The following is a 6,023-nucleotide window of genomic DNA, read 5'->3' on the forward strand; positions in this document are numbered from 1 at the left end:
GATGAGAAGGGTGTGTATGGACTTATCTAACTCTGGGGATATGGTGAATAAGCTAAAATCCCAATAAATCGTGTTCCTTTAATCCAACTGCTGATCACCTGGGTTTTCTGGGTTAACCCAGGTCAACCCAAATGCTGGGTTGTTTTATTTGACCCAACCATGCTGATTGGAATTAACTCAATTGCTTTGTTAAATATTACCCATTCACTGGGTTATTGTCTCATTCACCTTTATTATATAAATATTGTGTAATTTACACCACCATGGGATCATTTTCACCTCTACACTTCTTTTTCATTATTATTGATATTGAACAATTATGGTTATACTCACAATAAAGGTTGGCAGTAGTCTGTAGGGAGTTGGGTTGGGTTGGTTCACTGTGTCACTGTGTCCACCGGAGTTCACCTCATGGGCACTGCCAAGGTGCTCTGGAGCAAAGTGCCAAACCCCCAATTGCACTGGGGGCCTGTCCCCATTAGTCCATGTAGGACCTGAGCATGTGTGTGTATTTCAGGCCTGTGTGTAGTGTGATCTAACAACAGAGTGAAAAAATTGTCATTTCCCCAGTGGAGATCAATAAAAAGTATAAATAATTTTTTTTTTTTATAATTATTTATATTTGTTTGGACTATTTTATTGAGAATGTATTGTTTTAAATTGCCCACCAGATGGGGCTGTTTATCTAGTAAAATGATGTCTATAGTAGGATAAAGGCAGGTAAAGTCAGAATATTCTGAGAGTGTTGACAATGTGTCCTCAGAGCAGCATGTGTCCTCAGAGCAGAATGTGTCCTCAGAGCAGAATGTGTCTTCAGAGCAGAATGTGTCCTCAGAGCAGAATGTGTCTTCAGAGCAGAATGTGTCCTCAGAGCAGCATGTGTCCTCAGAGCAGAATGTGTCCTCATAGCAGAATGTGTCTTCAGAGCAGAATGTCTCCTCAGAGCAGCATGTGTCCTCAGAGCAGAATGTGTCCTCATAGCAGAATGTGTCTTCAGAGCAGAATGTCTCCTCAGAGCAGCATGTGTCCTCAGAGCAGCATTTGTCTTCAGAGCAGAATGTCTCCTCAGAGCAGCATGTGTCCTCAGAGCAGAATGTATCCTCAGAGCAGAATGTGTCCTCAGAGCAGAATGTGTCCTCAGAGCAGCATTTGTCCTCAGAGCAGCATTTTTCCTCAGAGCAGAATGTGTCTTCAGAGCAGAATGTGTCTTCAGAGCAGAATGTCTCCTCAGAGCAGCATGTGTCCTCAGAGCAGAATGTCTCCTCAGAGCAGCATGCGTCCTCAGAGAAGCATTTCCCTCCGTGAGTAATTATGTGTCTTTACATGTATTACTGCCCACACAACATCATCACATAGGATACACTTACCTGGTTGTTATTATTTGTTATAGTAGTAACCAATCAAAAGAATTCTATAAAATTGAAATGATCTACAAAGCCTTTTAGACAAGCACAAACGTGCTATAATGTAAAATAAAGACGCAATCATTCCCTTATTAACAAGTACACAAGTGTATTATTTTCTTTTATTTATATATGCAAGCAAGTTTATGTCTTTACAAATAAAAAAGCCACTGTCTGCCCAGGCTGTTGGCACACATATGTACAAAAATGGAGGCGTGAATCAGATAAAGCCTGCTACTAAGCAACCAGAGTGAAGTACAAAAAGTCTAGATTACTATGGTGAAACAGAAAAACAATACTCCCATTGTCCAAGATGTCCAACCTGACATTAAGCATATGTCTGGAACAAGTGATGATCACAGACTGACATTATCAGCTTTAGATCTGGGCTGCAGAGGATCCTATCTTTCCTCCTGTGAGACAGAGCGGAGGGTTTATAGCTGCAAAAACAGATCAAATCTTTTTCACGGAGGGCTAGATATCAGATTTCATGTTTTGAAATCCATGCTTTAATAAGCTGACATTGTCAGTTGTCTGAATCCTTTCACAATAAGATGTGGCCAGGGGTGGACATGAAGGACGCAGGATTAGGATGCAGGATTAGGACACATTCATCTTTACTAGGAGACGTGGGTTAGATGAGGACACTTAAACAATGGAGTGCGGGCAGCTCACATCCTCTCACTGATTCCAATAGCAGGCAGTAAATATCAGATTTCATTCAGGCTACCTTTAGATCACCTGGCAAACATGACCCAATTTGACATTTTTGCTCAAATGAAATCTATTTATATGTGGAGATCCAATTCAAGAGGAATATATGTGCCAGGGTTCAGTCACTGCAGCCTGCAACCACGCTGAACTCTTCTTCACCTTCAAATGGGATTGTGCAGCTCTAATATGCTTTGAAAGTAACCTGAACTGTTATTTGTTATTTGTATATTACCCCTTGTTGCCACTGTCCATTACAGATGGTGATCTGGCTGTGTGTTGCTAGGTTACACGCAGCTTTCCTCATGCATCACTGACTCTTGATACGCATGTGGGCACACAGCAAATCAGACATGGGTCAAATTTAAATTCAAATATGGTCACAAATGTGAATTGGTTACCCAGATTTTAGTCCGAAGGGCCAGAATGAGGAAGACAATGTGAGCAGGGTGATGGCTGGCCAGAGCAATACATTACACTACATCTGCAAATGTGCTTTATTAGGAGAAACAATTAAAAACACCATGATCATATCACTTAAGACTTGCAATCATAGATTCATGCACCAGTATGCCAGAAATGTACGGCTATGGATTTCTTGTATACATCTTGATTTTGTCAAATTGCTACAATATATTGCTCTGGTGGTAAACAACTGAGCAAGCAAGCTAGCTTAGCAACACCATTAGCAACAGGAACCGCAATACTGCACACTGAAAAGTGGAAAACAAATCCAAACAGCAGAACAGCACCAGTGGAAAATAAGGATTTTTTTTGTATAGTTTTAATCATTGAAATGATGACCATTGAATGCATAACCATGCCACAAACAACAACTAGATTCACTGTCTTTTTTTACCTAGTATAAGATTATCGTCATTATTATCAAGTCATTTGTTTTCTTCAGATTATAACCAATGCTGCAAGACTATACACAGATCCCACAATGGGATCTAAATGCACTTACACACCAATAATGAGAGAGAGAGAGAGAGAGAGAGAGAGAGAGAGAGAGAGAGAGCTCACAATGGTCAATAAAATAAGTGCACAAAAACTATTTTTTTCATTTATCTGAAGTTAAAAACACTGACAAGACATCCATTGTCAGGCAATGAAATGATAGAATACTGTTACTGTAAAACTAGACCCTTAAAAATACTGAGTGAGCAGCCGAGACACACCTGAACAGGACACGAGTCTGCTGGAGTCCACACTCATCGGAGCGTCTTTCATTCTGTCAGAGCTACATTTACACAACACAGATTTAAGCAAAATAAGCTTGGAACCAATGAGATTGCCCTTGGTTTGGGAGAAAGATCAGATGAGCCAAAGCTTAGTGTCTGCATGGACACGGAGCCACTCAAGGTCTTCTAGAAGGGTGAAACCTCAAGGCTTCTCCCTGACCAAGACCAAGTCAAGTATCAAACAGAGAGATGTGGTCACACAGTGAGGCGCCATGTTTGCCTGTTAAAGGACCATACAGGTGCACGGCTGCAGAACCTTTTCCAAGGTACACCATTAGTTTTAGATAGTCAGCCAATTGATTACTGCCATGTTGGAATCATCTGGCACAGACTCAGACCTCTATATTCCCTCTATATTGATGTATACGTGTGTGTGTGTGTGTGTGTGTGTGTGTGTGTGTGTGTGTGTGTGTGTGTGTGTGTGTGTGTGTGTGTGTTTGTGTGTGTTGGGCTCCTCCAGACTCGGTTCACCAACAGGTCATCCTTCTCCGGCTGCTCACCTCCACTGTTTCACATATATATGTATATCTTTTTACAGAGTTCATGTAGGTACAGTGCTTAATACTGCCCACAAAAAGGAAAAAGAAAAAAAGAACATTTACTTTTCCCCCTTAATAATCAATAATTTCACATTTAAAAAGTCTCATAGATTAAAAGTTGATAATAAAATAGTGAAATGTTCTTGGTGAAATAATTACGGCTCAGAGCAATGGCGGTGTGTGTGTGTGTGTGTGTGTGTGTGTGTGTGTGTAAAATGACTAATGTCTTCCTCAGTACAGTAATGACATCTCTACTGGCAGATAGAGAGTCTTCTCTTCCCTACACAGCTGGACCAATCCTCTCCCTCTAATGCTGGCTCAACACAACTTTACGTATGACACAAACATCCCGGGCGTTCCCCCTGGCCAATGAGGATTCACATCTTTGACATGTGACATGCTGAATAGGGACCTGGTCTTTCAGCGCCTCTGATTCACTGTTCCCATCTCTCATATCAAACACCTCAGCAACTCAACCCAACTCTTCATGAGAGGGACAACCAGCTCAGCCTTTACAACCTGCACCACCAACACAGCACCCACAATGCATCTGGGCACGTCACCAATGACAAACACAACTTGCTAAGAAGTGTTCATTTTGGTCACATTAGGGCTGGTTGAAAGAAAGTTATAAAAAAGAAAACATGACAATCAGAGATTAGAAAGGTGATTGATGTATACGTGTGTGTGTGTGTGTGTGTGTGTGTGTGTGTGTGTGTGTGTGTGTGTGTGTGTGTGCGTGCGTGTGTGCGTGTGCGCAGAACCACTGAAATATAGTATCATAACATGAAAATGTGAAAGTGATGTTACCCACCCCCCCACACACACACACACACACACACACCTGCCCTATATAAGTACCCCAATGTTGAAATTACACATAAATAATACTGATAAAAATGTGGCAAAATTCCAAAAAGTGAGAAAAAACATTATTTATCAGACTGATAAGAACATGACACATGTAAAAAAGATTGTGCTGAAAAGATGTGCTGTTTCTGAGGAGAGATCCCCAGTTTCCACTGACGGGATGAAGCCCCGTTTCATTAGCCGTTTCAGTTCCCGTCGGCATCTCAGCTGCTTTTATTCTGAAAGTTTAGGTGAGCTTAAAGAGCCCGACGTGTGATATAAAGTACAAATAGAGCTATTTTTGGAAAATAAGATCATTTCTGACATCATCTTCATCTGCGTCTTTTCTCAATCAAAATACATTTTCATTATCATTATTACATGAAACTATTAAGCCTGCGTTTCATTTCCAAAAGCCGGCTGTGAGACCGTGTTGAACAGGAATATGTGGAACCGCTAATGAAACTGAGCTCAGGTAGAAGAGGTACCGTAGCAGAGAAAGAGGAAAGGTTGGAGAGGGGGGGGGGGGGTTATCAAAGCTACCCATCTGTACCCGGGTACACGTTTCATTGGTCTTTCTCTGCAATACACCTTATCATAATGTGGTGACACGACACGACACCACCATAGAACACTGGCTGCACAACACCGACTGTGTGTGTGTATGTGTGTGTGTGTGTGTGTGTGTGTGTGTGTGTGTATGTGTGTGTGTGTCTGCTGTAGATCGTTGACTGCAGCGTGCCATGCTAACAGCTGTGATGTCACAGTTTAACACGGTGACCAATGGTTAGCCAGGAACACTGACACAACCAACCTTTTTCGGGTAATCTTGGCATTTTTAAAAGGAAAAAGCACAGCCGGCCAAACATATCAAACCAATCAGACGCTGAGGGCCCCTAGGGGCCATAAAGCACATTAACATTTGGAACACTTCACTGCTTCTCTTTCTTAAACCCTTATCATCTTGTATGTTTTGTGTGCTTTTTTTTATACAGGCACTGTACTGTTTTGTTAGTTTGTAACAAATGGTTATTTGAGTTTCTGTCAGTTTCAGCTGTTTCTGCACACTGACGCACTGCAAAGCTACTCTGGGGAGTTGAAGGGGAAGGAAAGCTTAGGGCCCAAAAAGGCTGAGTCCGGGCCTGGTCCATTTAGGCCTTTATATGAAGAAATCTTCAGAGTGAAATATTATGAACTCCTTAAAGTTGATTCAGCCAGATTTCCTATCTGGAACCATTTAAATTGAGAAATGATGTAATGATGGAGTTTCAGCAGTC

Source organism: Perca flavescens, chromosome 2 (assembly GCF_004354835.1).
Source record: "Perca flavescens isolate YP-PL-M2 chromosome 2, PFLA_1.0, whole genome shotgun sequence".
Classification (NCBI taxonomy): domain Eukaryota; kingdom Metazoa; phylum Chordata; class Actinopteri; order Perciformes; family Percidae; genus Perca; species Perca flavescens.